Here is a 19,548-nt window from a genome sequence, read left to right as displayed (position 1 = left end):
TGCTACGTCCGACCTTGCTTCTGCCTACTCCCTTGTACCGCGCCTATCTTCAGCAGCCAGAGAGGTGAGCCGTTGCTAGTGGATACGACCTGGTCACTACCGCCGCAGCAAGACCATCCCGCTTTGCGGCGGGCTCTGGTGAAAACCAGTAGTGGCTTAGAACCGGTCCTCTAGCACGGTCCACGCCAATCCCTCTCTGGCACAGAGGGTCCACTACCTGCCAGCCGGCATCGTGACAATATATATGTATATATATATATATATATATATATATATATATATATATATATAGCTATATATATATATATATATATAAGCGTGACGACCACGGGGCCAGAGTATCGTGACATCATGCCCCGCCCCCTCAATGCAAGTCTATGGGAGGGGGCATTGAGGAGGCGGGACATGACATCACACGGGGGCAGAGTTGTGACGTCCCGATACTCCGGCCCTGTGGTCGTCACGCTTCACACTCGGAACTTCCAGCGCTGCGGAGGGCTCACAAAGGTGGGCACGGAATGACAGATTGCGGGGGTCCCCAGCGGTGGGACCCCTGCGATCATAGACCCCCTTTGGATAGGGGATAAGATGTAATAGGGCTGGAATAACCCTTTAATGGCCTAACCATGGGATATTGACACCCGGAAGAACTGCAGCTCCAGCACATGCACAATTAATGCCTGGAAGCAGTTTTCTCCGTTCACTGTGTAGTAGTGGCCCTTGATTACTATAGTGAATGGAAGCTGCACTGCAATAAACAGGTGCTACCACTACACAATGAATCGAGCCATCTTATTCCATCCATTCATTGTGTAAGCTGCTGAATAGCTGATAGGCAAGGCATCTGTTCACATCATGTCCATCCTATAGTTTAATGCAGGAGTCTCAAACTGGTGGCCCTCCAGATGTGGCAAAACTTCAACTCCCAGCATGCCTGGACATAGTTACATAGTTAGTAGTTACATAGTTAGTATGGTTGAAAAAAGACATACGTCCATCAAGTCCAACCAGGGAATTGAAGTGAAGTGTGTAAGGAGATAAGGGAAAGGGATGTAGTTTTATAATTCTGCATAAGCATTAATGTTATTTTGTTCCAGGAATGTATCTAACCCTGTTTTAAAGCTGTTAATTGTTCCTGCTGTGACCAGTTCCTGAGGTAGACCGTTCCATAAATTCACAGTCCTCACGGTAAAGAAGGCGTGTCGCCCCTTTAGACTAAACCTTTTCTTCTCCAGGCGGAGGGAGTGCCCCCTCGTCCTTTGGGGGGGGTTTAACCTGGAACAGTTTTTCGCCATATTTTTTGTATGGGCCCTTCATATACATAGTTACATAGTTAGTATGGTTGAAAAAAGACATACGTCCATCAAGTCCAACCAGGGGATTGAAGGGAAGGATGTAAGGGGATAAGGGAAAGGGATGTAGTTTTATAATTCTGCATAAGCATTAATGTTATTTTGTTCCAGGAATGTATCTAACCCTGCTTTAAAGCTGTTAATTGTTCCTGCTGTGACCAGTTCCTGAGGTAGACCGTTCCATAAATTCACAGTCCTCACGGTAAAGAAGGCGTGCCGCCCCTTTAGACTAAACCTTTTCTTCTCCAGACGGAGGGAGTGCCCCCTCGTCCTTTGGGGGGGTTTAACCTGGAACAGTTTTTCTCCATATTTTTTGTATGGGCCATTTATATACTTATATACGTTTATCATATCCCCCCTTAAACGTCTCTTCTCAAGACTAAACAATTGTAACTCCTTTAATCGCTCCTCATAGCTAAGATGTTCCATGCCCCATATTAGTTTAGTCGCGCGTCTCTGCACCCTTTCCAACTCCGCAGTGTCCCTTTTATGAACAGGCGACCAAAACTGTACAGCATATTCCAGATGAGGCCGTACCAATGCTTTATAAAGGGGGAGTATTATGTCCCTGCCCCTCGAGTCCATGCCTCTTTTTATACATGACAATATCCTGCCGGCTTTGGAAGCAGCAGCCTGACATTGCATGCTATTCTGTAGTCTGTGATCTACAAGTACACCCAGATCCTTCTCTACCAGTGACTCTGACAGTTTAATCCCCCCTAAGACATACGATGCATGCAGGTTATTAGTACCCAGATGCATAACTTTACATTTATCCACATTGAACCTCATTTGCCAAGTGGATGCCCAGACACTTAGTCTATCCAAGTCATCTTGTAACTTATGCACATCCTCTATAGACTGTACCGTGCTACAAAGCTTGGTGTCATCTGCAAAGATAGAAACAGAGCTGTTAATACCATCCTCTATATCATTGATAAATAAATTAAACAGCAGCGGGCCCAGTACTGAACCTTGGGGTACACCAGTAATAACCGGGGACCAATCAGAGTACGAATCATTGACCACCACTCTCTGGGTACGATCCATGAGCCAGTGTTCAATCCAGTTACAAACTAAAGTTTCCAAGCCCAAGGACCTTAACTTACCTGTCAGATGTCTGTGAGGGACAGTATCAAACGCTTTGGCAAAATCCAGAAACACTATATCCACAGCCATTCCTCTGTCAAGGCTTCTACTCACCTCTTCATAAAAGCAAATTAGATTGGTTTGACAACTTCTATCCTTAGTAAACCCATGCTGGCTATCACTTATAATACTATTATCCCCTATGTATTCCTGTATGTAATCCCTTATAAGTCCTTCAAACAATTTACCCACAATGCACGTTAGACTTACCGGTCTATAATTGCCTGGCGAAGACCTAGAGCCCTTCTTGAAGATTGGTACCACATTAGCCTTGCGCCAGTCCCTTGGCACAATACCAGACACCAGAGAATCTCTAAATATCATGAACAAGGGTACAGATATTACTGAACTTACCTCTCTAAGAACTCTTGGGTGTAGTCCATCCGGCCCTGGAGATTTGCTTACATTTACTTTACTTAACTTACCTTGTACCATCTCTACATTAAGCCAGTTCAGTACATTACATGATGTGTTACCAGCACTGACCTGTCCAATGTCAGCTCCTTCTTCCATAGTATATACAGAACTAAAGAACCCATTCAGTAGCTCCGCCTTCTCTTGATCGCCCGTGACAACCTCCCCATTATCATTATTAAGGGGTCCTACATGCTCTGTCCTTGGTTTTTTTGTATTTATATATCTAAAAAAATATTTAGGATTAGTTTTGCTTTCTTCGGCCACCTGTCTCTCATTTTGAATTTTTGCTGTTTTTATTACATTTTTACAGATTTTATTAAGCTCCTTGTACTGTTTAAATGTTATAGCTGACCCATCAGATTTGTATTTTTTGAAGGCTATTTTTTTGTTGTTTATTGCTCTTTTAACCTCATTTGTCAGCCATGTAGGATTTAGTTTTAATCGTTTATATTTGTTCCCCTTTGGTATATATTTAGCTGTATAGTTATTTAGAGTTGATTTAAAGATGTCCCATTTACCTTCTGCATCAGCATTTGAGAACACCTCCCCCCAGTCTATGTCCTGTAGTGCAGCCCTCAACCCAGGGAAGTTTGCCTTTTTAAAGTTATATGTTTTTGCTTTCCCCGTCTGTCTTTGTTTTCTACATTTTAAGTCAAAAGTAACTATATTGTGGTCGCTATTACCAAGGTTTTCCCTCACAGTTACATTACCAACCAGCTCTGCGTTGTTGGAAATGATCAGATCCAACAAGGCATCACTTCTTGTTGGGTCCTCCACAAACTGGCCCATAAAATTATCCTGCAATAAAATATACTAATATACGTGTATCATATCCCCCCTTAAACGTCTCTTCTCAGGACTAAACAATTGTAACTCCTTTAATCGCTCCTCAAAGCTAAGATGTTCCATGCCCCATATTAGTTTAGTCGCGCGTCTCTGCACCCTTTCCAGCTCCGCAGTGTCCCTTTTATGAACAGGCGACCAAAACTGAACAGCATATTCCAGGTGAGGCCGTACCAATGATTTATAAAGGGGGAGTATTATGTCCCTGTCCCTTGAGTCCATGCCTCTTTTTATACATAACAATATCCTGCCGGCTTTGGAAGTAGCAGCCTGACATTGCATGCTATTCTAGTCTGTGATCTACAAGTACACCCAGATCCTTCTCTACCAGTGACTCTGCCAGTTTAATCCCCCCTAAGACATACGATGCATGCATGTTCTTAGTACCCAGATGCATAACTTTACATTTATCCATATTGAACCTCATTTGCCAAGTGGATGCCCAGACACTTAGTCTATCCAAGTCATCTTGTAACTTATGCACATCCTCTATAGACTGTACTGTGCTACAAAGCTTGGTGTCATCTGCAAAGATAGAAACAGAGCTGTTAATACCATCCTCTATGTCATTGATAAATAAATTAAACAACAGCGGGCCCAGTACTGAACCTTGGGGTACACCACTAATTACCGGGGACCAATCAGAGTACGAATCATTGACCACCACTCACTGGGTACGATCCATGAGCCAGTTTTCAATCCAGTTACAAACTAAAGTTTCCAAGCCCAAAGACCTTAACTTACCTGTCAGACGTCTATGAGGGACAGTATCAAATGCTTTGTTAAAATCCAGAAACACTATATCCACAGCCATTCCTCTGTCAAGGCTTCTACTCACCCATGCCCAGTCATTTGCTGCAGCTAACGGTTGTCGGGAATGCTGGAAGTTGAAGTTTTGCAACATCTGGAGGGCCACCAGTTTGAGACACCTGCTTTAATGGTTTACATCGGAGTATCCGTCTGCAATAAAGTATGCCAATATATTCTACCTATCTGATTACATCATAGACTATATCCAACTGGTGACTATACATTTTTATGCAGGCGGTCTTTCATTGGACTTAATACAGATTTTTATAATCTTCTTATCATTTATTGCTAATTCATATGTGTGTATCTTATCTGTGGCAAGGGCCCTGCTATAGACGTGACTTTCAATTAATAGTTTAAAGGGGTTCTCCGGTGCTTAAACATCTTATCCCCTATCCAAAGGATAGGGGATAAGATGCCTGATAGCGGGAGTCCCGCAGCTGGGGACGCCCGTGATCATGCACGCGGCACCCCGTTTATAATCAGTCCCCGGAGCGTGTTCGCTCCGGGTCTGAGAACGGGCGACTACAGGGCGAGTGGCGTGTGACGTCACGCCTGCGCCGGCGTGTGACGTCACGCTCCACCCCTCAATGCAAGCCTATGGGAGGGGGCGTGATACGCAGGCGTGACGTCACACGCCTGCCTGCCCTGTAGTGACCGGTAATCAGACACGGAGCGAACACGCTTCGGGGACTGATTATAAACGGGATGCCGCGTGTGTAATCACGGGCATCCCCAGCTGCAGGACTCCCGCGATCAGGCATCTTATCCCCTATCCTTTGGATAGGGGATAAGATGTTTAAGCACCGGAGAACCCCTTTAAAGGTGTACTCCGGTGGAAAACTTCTTTTTTTTTTTTTTCTTTTTTTTTTTTTTTTAAATCAACTGGTGCCAGAAAGTTAAACAGAAAGATTTGTGAATCTGTACAACCCTTTGTATTATGGCTGCCAAAATCTGCTGTGGAAAATCTGCAGCAAAATATGCACATGTGAACATACCTTGAAAATTCCCTGCTGCGAGTTTGAAAGGGACAGGGTCTCCGTAGGTTATCTGCAGCAGATTTATGGAAGTGGAGTATCGACTGTTGAAAATCCGCTGCAGACCTTATTGACTTCAATGGCTTGTGGGAACATACTTTACTATACATTTTCTGAGGCAGCTTGCTGTGCTATCCCAAGAGAATAGAGAGCCCCATTTTTACTTTCACAGTTTTTTTCTTGGAATGTCAATCAAACAAGTGAAACGTTTTTCATAATGGAATGAAAAGTAAATAACTTATACGTTTTTTCCTTAAATAACAAATGCAACCGGACATCATTTTTTAACCCATATACAGTTTTCAACTGTATACAAATTAAAATTTGTACACACGTTTTGATACAGTTTAGTCAGGTTTTGAGGAATCCATTTTTTTTAATCAAAAACCTGATACGGAAACTGTATTGCAAAAACATTGTGTGAACCCAGCCATAGGCTAATGTTTTCGATTTTTATCTTTATTTCTAAGAAATACTGGTGTGGTTACCAAGGGGTGAAACCAAAATGGTGGTTGTGAAGTTTCAACCCCATGTACCGTTCTGCTTATAGAAGAGAGTAAAGGCAGCATTGGAAGCCCACTAAATAGGTATTAACTGGTGTGTGTGAGAACTTGTGATCTGATGTGGTATCTGTTTATACTGTGTAGTATTCTCTGTGCTCTGCTGAGTTAGGCTCAGGGGAGCTGTGAGATGCTGCTGGAGGCTACTGACGTGTGCACCTGAGAGGATTTCTACATTGGCTTTAAATTGCAAGGGCGCAAGAGAAGCTGTTGTGAAGCTTATGCTGCTTGGCCACAACCAAGTAAGGGAGGCCATATGACTCTAGGGCAAAGGCTGTGTGATGGGTAGTGTGCTGTGGGTAGACAGGTACTCGCTAAGAGAATAAAGCTCCTGGAGCAGAAAACAAGTAAACCTAGAGTAGCTCTGTAAGGCTGGGTTCTCACATGTCCGGCATCTGACATAGGTGAGCTCAGCCTAGATCTCAATGCAACTGTTGCCATGCCTGATGACAACGTGCATCAGTTGTCATAAGTTGTATGGCATCCGGAGTCCATTGTTTCTGGACACCGTACAGGAACACAGCAAGCTGCGTTCCTCTTTTTGGTGCCGTCCGTCATGTCCAACAATCCGGCATCAAAATTAAGATGCTGGATGATTGTGAACTGTCCCATTGAAATGAATGGGATCTGTTCTAGCATCAGTTTCCCTCTGATGCACGCCGGAGTGAAGCTATGCCGGACACCTGATATATGTGAACCCAGCAGAGGCAGCTCTTCCATTAGGGAGTTAGGCAGCCATCTAAGGCCTCATTCTGGAGGGGGCCTCGCAGCCACCTAACTTGCCATCCCTGAGTAAGTGGCGATGCGTACAATGTACACATTGCCACTCTACGGTGCCGCATCATGGAAGCATTTTACTAGAACTACAGACGCGCCTATAGCTAAATGCAGCGCTGTTGATTGACAGAGTGAATTGCCATTGGCTCCCCGCCCTTTCAATCTCTTTTGTGGCTGCCTGCAATATGCAGACAGCCGTAAAAGGCCCATGGTCAGACATCTTATCCCCTATCCTTTGGATAGGGGATAAGATGTCTTAGGGCCGGAGTACCCCCTTAAATACAGTTTCGAACACTATAGGTGCTGGAAAAGTGCCCAGCCTAAAATGTTTTTCTGGCAGGTTCTGTGAAGATGAGTTATGGCTGGAAGAAATCAACATGACGGTCTAGGCCAGATGGAGAAGAAAAAGGAAAGTGAACAACTCCAGTAAGAGAAGACGTCACCTGCGAGTTACCTGTAACTGTATGCAATCACTCATATGCTCTGCAGAGCCTATGTAGAGCTGGGGTTACCACTGTCTGTGTACAGAGGTTTTTATTCAATATCAGTAAAGTGGTATAATCCAGTCACTGTATGGTGATAATATGTAGTCATGGTGTTGCAGTATTATTTGTCCTTTGCGTAGTGGTGTTATTGTTGATACTGGTCTGTTTATAATGGTTTTATTTAGTATCAGCATGGTGGTATTATCCAGTCACTATATCAGTGATTCCCAACCAGGATGCCTCCAGATGTTGCAAAACTACAAATTCCAGCATGCCTGGACAGCCTTTGGCAGCCTTTGGCTGTCCAGGCAGGCTGAGAGTTGTAGTTTTGCAACACATGGAGGCACCCTGGTTGTGAAACACTGCTCTATATGGTGATAATGGTAATGGTGATGCTGTGGCAGTATTATCTGCCCGTTGTATAGTGGTGTTATTGATAATACTGGTCTGTGTATAGTAGTTTTATTCAGTATCAATATGGCAGTTGTTACACTCTGCGCTCCGGCCGCAAGCGCAGAGTCGCTGTGTCCCAGTCTGCTGGCCGGGGCTGGGATGTGCATCGCGGGACGCGCCTGCATGTGAATCCCAGCCCGTCACTCACCATGCTCCGCTGCTGCCTCCTCCTCTGTGTCTCAGGTCCGGCTCGCGTGTCCCCGTCTCCTAGGGTGTGAACGCGCTGGAGCTCTGAAATTTAAAGGGCCAGTATGCCCATGATTACTGTCACACCTGTCACTACATCATAAAGTTCCTGCACCTCCCCCACTTCCCTGCCAGATCTTCAGCACCCCTAGCCTGAGATTAAGCATTCCATATTGCCTGTTTGCCTTATCCGTGTATTCAGACCTTCCCGCAACGTTATTTGACTTTGCACCTTTGCCGCCTGCCTTGACCGTCTGACTACGCTACTGCCTTATCCTTCGGTACCTCGCCTTGCCCAGCTACCTGTCTGGTCGAGCCATGTCGGGGGGTAGTGACCTGGGTGTCGCCTGCCGCAGCAAATCCATCCTGCCTTGTTGCGGGCTCTGGTGAAGACCAGCGTCACCTTATACTCCGCTTCCCGATACGGTCCGAGTCCTCAGCCACACAGGTTAGAGAATCCACATCCAGCTCCGTAACAGCAGTATTATCCTGTCACTATATGATTGTAATGGTGGTGGTCATGGTGAGGTACAATTATTTGTCCATTGTATAGTGGTGTTATTGGTCTCTCTATAGTGTTTTTAATGTGATAACAGTATGATGGTATCAGTCACTGCAGTAGTAATATGTCTTCCTGGTGTGGAGTAATTAGTTTGTATTTCTAAACCTCAAACCTTGCATGCTCCCCAGATTAGCGACGATGCATACACTGTATACACTGCCATTCTCTGGAATTAAAAGGCCCGGAGGTTGGGGGCCTCATGATGAAGTTTCACCTAAGGCCTCACAAAGTCTAGAGCCGCCTCTGGAACCCAGCCTAAAAGAGCCAGACACTTTTGCCCAGATTTATCAAACTGTGTGAGAGTAAAATTGAGTGATTTTTTCACAGCGGCCAATCACAGCTTAGCTAACGAGCTGTGGCAAAGTGAAACCTGAGCTGTGATTGGTTGCGGTGGGAAAATCTTTACATTTTTTCTCTCACACAGTTTGATAAATCTGGACCTTTGAACTTAGTTCAAGCTTCACCAGAACCACCAGCTTACTGTAAAACCAACTATGAGCCTCTTTGTGAGAACCCACACTATTTGTATATGTATCTCTAACCACTAAGCATAAGTACATCCTGCAAGTATGCAGTATACCCATCGGTAGAATGTATCCTGATAATTATATCCTGTCTGGATATTATGAGTTATACTTGTCTGATGCCTTCTGTGTCCGTCTTGGGCCCACTACTCAGGATACTGTATTGTTATGCCATTGTTGTTATTCTAGAATTGTCTGTGTTACTGTTTCTCTAAGTCTGTAAGCAGAGAAGGTGTAGAGAGAATTAGGTGACCTGTCTGCCCCAATGGGAATCCTTTACATTGCCCTGTATATAGCGTAGGGGGGGGGGGGGAGGAGCGCCCCCTCTCTCCTGTGGCCCCGGCGACGCACACGTGTCCCCGGCATTGCCATGGGTAATGCTTCAGCCGTTCCGTCCGGCTGTGAGCACACCACTGCTGTCTGTATCGGTGGCTCTGGGAATTGCTATGTGGGACGTGCCAGCATGCGAGCCCCTGGTATCTCCTTGCTTCCTCCTGGTCCCGGCACGTCTCCTGCTCTGCCACACTGGCGCGTGCGTCCTCTTTCCTTAGGGCATGTGTGCACCGGCGTTACTAAATTTAAAGGGCCAGTGAGCCCATAATTGGTTCCTTGCTGAGCGGACCCTATATTAGTTTGGCACCTCCCAATTATGGTGCCGGATCTTTGTGCTTAGTGCCTTTGAGAAAGCCTGTGTGCCTTATTGTGTTCCTGCTTGTGACCTGATCTTTCTACTTTGCCGCCTGCCACCTGACCTTGTGCCTGTGACCTGACTACGCTACTTTGCTGCCTGACTTCTGACCCGTCTGACTACACCTATCTTCTGTGCCAAGCTACATCTGGGCAACCTGTGTGGACGGATCGTGCCAAAGGTAGCGACCTGGGTACCGCCTGCCGCTAGAAGTCCATCCCGCTTTGCGGCGGGCTCTGGTGAAAACCAGCGGCACCTTAGACTCCGCACCCTGGTACGGTTCAGTCATTGTCCACACAGGACAGCAGATCCACCTCTCAGCCATTTACGGTAAGACCATTACACTCCTGCTCTGGACAGTTCCTAAAATGAACAGAGGTGTCAGCAGATAGCACTGTGGTCAGACTGAAAGGAAATACAAAAAGAAAAGAACTTCCTGCGGAGCAATATAGCAGCTTATAAGTACTGGAAGGATTAAGATTTTTAAATAGAAGTAAACTACAAATCTGTTTAACTTTCTGACACCAGTTGATTTAAAAAAAAAAAAAAATTCCAGGGGAGTACCCCTTTAATCGTGTTTCAGGTTGCTAACCAAGTAAAGTCAGCTATGGATCAGTCATGATAAACTCAGAAACTGTCTCCAGTCCATGTGAAGTGGGTATCTATTCCTACATTTGTGTTCCTGCTCCAAAGAAAGAGAGATTTGTCTCTAAGCTAAAAGACAGAAACTGTACCAGGGCTCTTCTGCTACCAATGGACTCCTTAGGGGCTTCTGCACTGAGTTAGTGCCCTCTGTCCTACCTGGCACAACTTTTTCACCTTACGCACTGTGATATTAAATTTTCACCTGAGTGACCCAAGCCGTGAAGACCCACTTCAGTAGATTTAACCTTAACTGGGCTGTGTGTATATCCCATAGCAACACCAAAAGTGCTCATAGTGTTATCAGGGACTCTCAAACATTACTTCTGCTACAATAGCTAATATTGTGCAGATCCCCAATAAAAACAGTGGCAGAGACCACTTGTGGGTGTCACAACGACAGTTATTGTGATTTGTGAAGTTCCAGTTGATTACGCAACTGTTGCCAAGAGCGGGACATGTAGCTCAGCTGTACCCATGTTGCAACGTCATGCTGGCACACAAGTCATCAGTTCCAGCTGTGCAATCCCCTCCCTACGGCTAGGTTCACACAACAGAATGTCCGCACAGAGAATCTTCATGCAGACATTCCGGACACTTCGGGGTGCTGGCACAATATACCGGTGTTAGGATGGCACAGGAATGCACCATCTCACAAATTCATAGATGGCTAGGCATTCCGTACGGACTCCGTACAAAATAATAAATGTGTTCATTCTTTGTGCGGACATGGAAAATGGAATTTCCATGCCGCAAACATCTGGCACGGAAATTCCGGTCATGTGCACAGCACAGCAGAATCCAGTTGAATTCAACGGGACTCTAATTCTGCTCTAATTCAAGCGGACTTCAGCACGGAAATTCTGATGTGTGAACTCAGTGTTATTTAATGTGTTTTTCAACATTTATGATGCATTATTGAATAGCAACAATTAACTTTTTCAGTTATTTAGTAAATATATAGCACATTTACACACGAGCACACATACACACACACACACACACACACATATGAACACTGAATGCAATACAATGCCTACAAGAGATTATTATTTAATTGTAATGCATTATTTACTTTATTATGCATGTAATCACATGTCTGGGCATAAATAGCCACTAAATAATATGTAGCATTATGCTTGAAAAATTTCCCTAAGGGAATGACAAAAGGTTGAATGGAAACGAAATTATCACAAATTTTTTCACTATACTGGAGTGATTTTGGTATCTTTGGGCCGTGATTGCGTCTTTGACACTAGCACCACCTTATTGTATCATTTTGGCTTAGTAGTACTGTGTTCTTTTTGTGACATAATCGACATTTTCCCCCTACAGAACAATTTTGTGATAGAAAACAAGAAACATAATAAACCAGACATGTATCGCCATATTTGTATTGACCTTAACTATAAAATTATGTTTATCCAAAACGGCGAACGCTGTAAACAAAAAATAAATTGCTGTAAAAAAGGTTTACCTGCAAAAAATGAGCCACGGAGTGGTGACTCGCAAGTCCCTGTGTGGCTGCTCAGAGCGGCGCATTGCCGCTGGGAGCAGGACACGGGGGAACAGCTGGAGGCACAATATAGGGTTGGGTCAACGGCAGATCCGCAGCGTGAAGTACACTGCGGATTAGTTATGTGTGACCCTACCCTTAGGATCAAATTGTCTCATAGTGGTGCAAAGGAACCACATGGTGTTTGCACTTTTCTAACCAACTTTAAATTGGTACATTTTCACATTAATGACGTGATCTGCGCAGTTTGGAGCAATGTGGTGGACACTTGTCACTTGTGAAAAACTAGCCAAATACACTAAGGGGGACATGTATCATTGCATTTAGACCATTTTTCACGTCTACAAATTTTGCGCAATTGCGCTTTTTTTGCATAGAGCTGCGTTTTTTTTGGTGGACAGTTTTCTAAAGTTGTCACCAGTTTGGTCTACCGTACACCACCTAATCCAGTGGACTGGTATTTATCAATTGCGCAAAAAAAAAGTAGATGGTTTTTTTTGCGCAATTGCGCTTTTTTGCAAGAAAAGTAGTCTAAACCTAAGAGTGCTAGCAAGGACTCGTAGAAAATGGCAGACGGTGGAAGATGCAGGTGGGGGATGCAGGAGCCGTCTCTCAGCACTGCAATACTACAACTACTCCCATCATGGGACAGAATCTGTCCCATAATGGGAGTAGTTGTAGTACCGGAGCGCTGAGAGACGCACATCCCCTGTCTGCGGGACTCTATTGTGACTGTTAGGACTACTACTCCCATCATGGACAGACTCTGTCCATGATGGGAGTTGTAGTCCTGGGACTGAAGGACAGATCGCAGCAGGTCATTCTCCAGAGACCCGCTGCGATCTGCATTTATTAACTTAAAAAGCCGGCGGTACATGCGGCTCCACTGCGCTGCCGCCGGCTCCTGTATACAGAAGTCACGATTCATAATCCCCGCCTCCGGGAGAGGGGAGCTCTGATTGGTGGAAAGCTATTCACCACTATTAGCCAATCAGAGCTCCTGTCTTCTGGTGGGGATTATGAATTGTGACAGGTCTATACAGGGGAGCGAGTGGAGCCGCTTCTACAGTACTGTATATAATTGTTATGTGTACTGTACCCCCCCCCCCAGACTAATACTGACCCCTTCTATAGTGAGCGCCTGGACCGCTGTGTGATTGACAGGTCCCCAGCGCTAGTGTCCGGCCCCACTGACCTTGTTATAAATCTTTATGATACACACTGCCCGTCCTCCTCTTCATTCTTCTCATACCGGAGACGAGCGGCTTCTGCTTTCAGTCAGAGCGCCCCCTGCCGTTGTCTGGCCCCAATCCTGTGCAGTGTGGAGGCCGGGAGGGGGCGCTCTGTCTATAGACTATGATACAGAAGCCGCGCGTCTCCGGTATGAGAAGAATGAAGAGGAGGACGGGCAGTGTGTATCATAAAGATTTATAACATATAAAGGTCAGTGGGGCCGGACACTTGCGCTGGGGACCTGTCAATCACACAGCGGTCCAGGCGCTCACTATAGAAGGGGTCAGTATTAGTCTGGGGGGGGGGGGGGGGGGGGTACAGTACACATAACAATTATATACTGTAGAAGGGGTCAGTATTAGTCTGAGGGGGGGTACAATACACATAACAATTATATACTGTAGAAGGGGTCAGTATTAGTCTGGGGGGGGGGGGGTACAGTATACATAACAATTATATTCAGTACTGTAGAAGCGGCTCCACTCGCTCCCCTGTATAGACCTGTCACAATTCATAACCCCCACCAGAAGACAGGAGCTCTGATTGGCTAATAGTGGTGAATAGCTTTCCACCAATCAGAGCTCCCCTCTCCCGGTGGCGGGGATTATGAATCGTGACATCTGTATACAGGAGGAGGGGGGAGGGGAGTGCAGCGTTGCCGCTGGCTTTTTAAGTTAATAAATGCAGATCGCAGCGGGTCTCTGGAGAATGACCTGCTGCGATCTGTCCTTCAGCCCGAGGACTACAACTCCCATCATGGACAGAGTCTGTCCATGATGGGAGTAGTAGTCCTAACAGTCGCAATACAGTTTCGCAGCTGGGGGATGTGTAAGAGCCATCCCTCAGCATTGCGGTACTACAACTACTCCCATCATGGGACACAAAATTTCCCATGATGGGAGTAGTAGTCCAAGGGCAGACTGACGGATCTCAGGGGTCTCACTCTTGAGACCCCTTGCATCTTCTCCGCCCCTGCCCCCTAGTGATGACATCATTAGGGGGCGGAGCTTCACAGTCCAGGCCTGAAGCCAGGGTGGTAAGTATGGCTCTGTTCTCATTATGCGTTTTGCATAATGGGAACAGAGCCTTTTTGGCAGTGTGTTCCCAAACAGGGAGACTCCAGCTGTTGTTTACCTACAGCCCCCATGATGGGAGTTGTAGTTTAGCAACAATTGGAGGCTCCCTCTTTAGGAACACACTGCATTATGTGCGCTCTACCCAGGGGAGAGCGCCAAAAATGTCATTTCAGATAAGTGAATGCAGAGGACTACCTGAGATTCGGTGGAGTGTGACGATGACTAGCATTTTTTTAATGTCAATAAAAAGGTTAACGAGGGCTGTGGGGGAGTGTTTTTTTAAATCCATTTTTTATTTCATGTGTTGTGTTTTTTATAATTGAAATTTCAGGCTTAGTAGTGGAAGCCGTCTTGTAGACGGAATCTATTACTAAGCTGGGCTTAGCGTTAGCCCCGAAAACAGCTAGCGCTAACCCCCAATTATTACCCCGGTACTAACCGCCACAGGGGTGCCGGGAAGAGCCGTTACCAACAGGCCCGGAGCATCAAAAATAGCGCTCCTTGGCCTAGGCGGTAACAGGCTGGGGTTATTTAGGCTGGGGAGGGCCAGTAACAATGGTCCTTGCCCATCCTGGTAATGTCAGGCTGTTGCTGATTGGTTGGTGTCTGATTGACACTGAAAATATGGGGAAGCCTATGTGTTGTTTTTTTTTGTAATAAAAAAAAGTGTGTGGTTCCCCATATTTTCAGTGTCAGTCAGATACCAACCAATCAGCAACGGCCTGACGTTACCAGGGTGGGCGAGGACCATTGTTACTGGCTCTCCCCAACCTAAATAACCCCAGCCAGGAGCGCTACCCCAGCCTGTTGGTACTGGCTCTTCCCGGCAACCCTGTGGCGGTGGGTAACGGGGTAATAATTGGGGGTTAGCGCTAGCTGTTTTTGTGGCTAACGCTAAGCCCGGCATTGAAAAAAAAATGTATTTAAAAAAAAAAAACACTCCCCACACAGCCCTCATTAAACCTTTTATTGACATTAAAAAAAAGCTGCTCATCATCGCAATACACTGAATCTGACGTAGTCCTCCCCATTCACGTATCTGAAATGAGAAAAAAAAAAAGGACATCATTTGCGATCTCACCTGGTGAGTGCGCCCATACTGCAGTATGTAACAGGGAGCCTCCAATTGTTCTTGTCTGCCTACTGTATCCTGTATATACAGTCATTTATAGATGGCGGTATATACAGGAGAGCGCACAAAGATTTAACTCAGAACTGCAGTGTGGGTTAACTCTTTCCTGCTGGGCTCCTGTATAGTATACATGGATACACTATGCCCCCTGTATACTATACAGCGGGCGGAGGTAAGTAGTGATGCTCTGCACCCTGTATATGTATATGCTATACATCACTCCTTACACTCCGTGGGGCGGGCGCTCTGCATCCAACCCATGGAGTAGTACCTGCAGTGAAAAAAATGCACACAGGGTACAAAAATGTTTGTTTCCGCACACCAGCAAAAATGCAAGAAAAAACACAAGGGGGGAGATTAATCAAAACCTATGTAGAGGAAGAGCGGTGCAGTTGCCCATAGCAACCTATCAGATTGCTCCTTTCATTTTTGTAAAGAAGCAATCTGATTGGTTGCCATGGGCAACTGCACTACTCTTCCTCTGTACAGTTCTTGATAAATCTCCCCCAAGAAAAATTACCAAAATGCAGGAAAAGCTGGGACCGTTTTTCAGGCGTTTTTGCTGGTGGACAAAAAAAAAACCTCAGTGGAATCCTGAAAAACAATAGAACAAAAGCCCAGCGTCCAGGATACACCACTATTCCTGTGAGGTGTAGAACACGTCTACAAATAGAACTTTGTGGAGATTTAGACCATTGCACGAAATTTATCATGGGGCTTGCACAAGTTTGATAAATTTGGAGAAATTGCTCCAAATTTAGACCAAACAAAATGATCTACAAAAAACGTCTACCAACAACAACATTGATACATCTCCCCCTAAGTGAAAATCAGAAGACAATAAATCTAGTAGGGTGAGAAATAATAACCCCACTGTGGCATGATTTTGAAACTAGACAATCTTAGTAAATCTGGGCCTTTACGTGCATTTTTTCCCATTGAATCTAGGGGGAAAATGTCTAAGCCAATGTTTACACAGTAGTGTGTTTTGGCTTAAAATAGCTTGTTAACAAGCAGAACAAGCCTCAAGTTTTCAAGAGTTGCTTTCTGGAGTGATTTTATGAATGTTTTCGCTTTTTTTTTGGGGGGGGGGGGGCGTGTTACAGATGTTTTAGACAAATCAGGTATTTGCTTGCAGTTTTTATATGCTGCTGTAGAAAGTGTTTATCTGCAAAATGAAAAATGCAAAATGAAAAACATTTTTCAGACATAAACAGTCCAAAACAAGTAATATGCACTTATTTCACAGCTAATATAATTAGGGTGGTCAAAATAAACTACAGCTATAAAATGGACATTTTCTGATGTATGAACACACGTCACAAAATTGTGTCCAATAAACATTTTTGACATTACCTAAAGAATGCAGCAGATTTATTACATTAGAGTGTAGCTTCCACCATCCTTTTTTTTTCTGTCCCTGCCTATTGCCCATCTATCCCTAACCCCCTCCCTGCTTTTATTTTTTTTTTTACTATATTAAAAATGCTTTTTTGTCTGCCTGGTAGTGTGCTCATGAACTAAGGGCAGAAGTCGGCCCCCACCAGCAGGCATCAGTGACGTTGTGCCTGCTGGGGGGGGGGGGGGGGGCGACTTCTGCCCTTAGTTCATCTACACAGGGTGCTCCAGCTGTTTCACCACTACAACTCCCAGCTTGCCCTGACATCTATTGGCTGTCAGGGCATTCTGGAAGTTGTAGTAGTGAAACAGCTGGAGGCACCCTGTGCTGAAAACAATAAGTCAGGGCCATGGGCACAGCACCGCGCTACCCCCCCCCCCCCCCCCGTGTTAAATCCCCGAGCCCTGCTCTCCCCCAACCCATGTGTTAAAACCCTGATCCCCCTAAACATATCTCCCCTAAACATACATGCCGCAGAGTCATGCGGCAGCAGCCGTGGCGACATGTGCGGGAGGAGTGGCCTCCCGGCCAGTGACCAGAGAGACAATGCGCTCGCTCCTGCCTGTCGGATTGACAGGCAGGGAGCGAGTGCAGGCTGAATGAATTCGGACCGATTGGCCACAAGGATTTTCAAACGTAAATTAAAAGGTTTTAATTAAAAAACAATAATGAAAATATATTAGAGATATGTTGTAGTACATATGTACTACAACATATATAAAAAAAATGTTGATGACAGTGCCCATTGAACTATTAGGGTATGTTCACACAGCAGGAGAGTTCCATTGATATCAATGGGATTTTGCTGCGCTGTGCACACGGCATAATTTCCACGGCAGATATTTCTTCTGCGGAAATCCTGTTTCCGGAGTCCGCAGAAAGAATAGACATGTCTGTCTATTCTAGTCTGTTGGGATCCGCTGGTGTCGCTCATGCAGCTATATACAAATGTATTGCCACCACAAGCATGGCGACATATCAAAATGTGCCGATGGCTATGAAGCAGATTTTTCTGTTTGCTTGGGTCACCATATGCATCATCATGGCGACTGCCAGCAGCCATACACGGCCATGCTCTGTAGAATCACTAACTTTCAAGAACGACTGTTCTGGTAAACTTTATAAGGCTGGAATTGACAATGCCTCCATGTTTGTCCTGTCAGCAGGACTATGAACCCAGGGATAGTCATTTTCATCCTTCCCCTGTAGACAACTGCAGTGAGGAGGAGACTAGGCTGCCACCATATATAGGTGAGAAGGAAGATGGAGGCTACAGCCTGTATGTATCCAGGCAAGAATGTCTCCTAGTGGTGATAAGGGCCACACTGAACCAGTCTTTATTGTGATATGAGAACTAAAAGTGCCAGCAGAGACCTCCTGAGCTCAGGGAGAAGGCAGCCATCTTATGACAGGATGTAGCTGTGTAATTACCTCAGAGCTCAGATATAAAAACCAGCTCAGGTGTGTGCAGTGATGTTGCCTATGGCAACCAATCAGATTCCAGCTTACTTCCTGCATCTGAAATAAAAGTGCTGACTGGGTGAGGCCTCCATCACAGCTCTTTGTCTGCCCTAGGTTTATTCTCCTCATATATCCCGGTATTTTTACCACATTTATCTGACAGGAATACATTGCAAAGCAGGACATTTGGGTCCAGTGCCATATTTGTGAGCCCTTTACTCCATTTTTAAGACACAAAACATGGGTGGGACTGCATAGTTGCCCCAAGGATCACTCATTTATCAAAGTAATGTTCACATATACATGTGCCACAAATAGGGTGGCCACCTTTCTTGCAAAAAAAAAAAATACTTTCCATGCTAATTTGCATAATTAATTATACAGTGGTCCCTCAAGTTACAATATTAAGCCCTGAAGCCCCAAAATGTCATCCAAAAATAGGAAAAAGTGAGGATTAAAGATAAATAAGTAGATAACTAATACAGATAAAGCAAATCCTTACACATAAAAGTAAGAAAGATCTGCTGGGAGCTGTAAATCACTGTCTATTTCAGTGTTTCCCAACCAGGGTGCCTCCAGCTGTTGCAAAACTACAACTCCCAGCATGCCCGGAGAGCCGAAGACAATCTCTTTGGGAAACCCTGGTCTATGTAGAGCAGGGGTCTCAAACTCCCGGCCCGCGGGCCATTTGCGGCCCGCGGAACGAAAGTCTGTGGCCCTCGCCAGGTATGTAGTGAAGAAAACTGTGTCTCGAAGCAGTTCTGTGTCCTGAGCTGAGCAGAGACTGCACACGCCCCCCCCCCCCCCCCATCAACCAATCACAGTGTCCGAGCACTCAGCACTGCTGGTGGATGATGAGGGGCGTATGATGAGGGCATTATATGTAATGGGCGCATACGGCCTAGCCTCACCCCGCTGCTACCTCCAGTGGCCCCCGGATAATTTGAGTTTGAGACCCCTGATGTAGAGGACAGAAGCTTCTTCAGGGTCCTGTACAGAGCATGCAATGTCCTAAAAAAGGGAAAATGGAGCCGCCCTCACCGGATGCCCTAGCAGGATTATCAGGGTGAGCTGCAATATAAGCCCTACCCCGAAAATAAGACCTAGGCCAGGGGTAATCAACTGGCGGACCGCGGTCCAGATCCGGACCGCGGCCGCCAGTAATGCCTGCAGACCACCCCCCCCCCCTCACCTCCCCTCACCTCCTTTAGCTGGTCGTGGCAAGTTACCGTAATTGAGCCGGGGC

At 45.6% G+C, this 19,548-nt stretch overlaps 1 protein-coding gene across 1 annotated transcript in view; it reads left to right on the top strand.

The window, feature by feature from the left end:
• Nucleotides 1–18,269: 18,269 nt before the first annotated feature.
• LOC130295093 (protein SIX6OS1-like) overlaps nt 18,270–19,548 on the top strand; it is a 108,995-nt gene continuing 107,716 nt past the window's right edge. Inside the window, exon 1 of the mRNA XM_056545390.1 lies at nt 18,270–18,381. The gene's annotated coding sequence lies outside the window, so the exon portion shown is untranslated. The remainder of the gene's footprint in view (nt 18,382–19,548) is intronic.

This window comes from Hyla sarda, chromosome 11, assembly GCF_029499605.1.
Source record: "Hyla sarda isolate aHylSar1 chromosome 11, aHylSar1.hap1, whole genome shotgun sequence".
In the NCBI taxonomy this organism is placed as follows: Eukaryota; Metazoa; Chordata; class Amphibia; order Anura; family Hylidae; genus Hyla; species Hyla sarda.
Note: the sequence above shows the minus strand (reverse complement) of the source record. Positions and strands in the feature narration are given on the sequence as shown.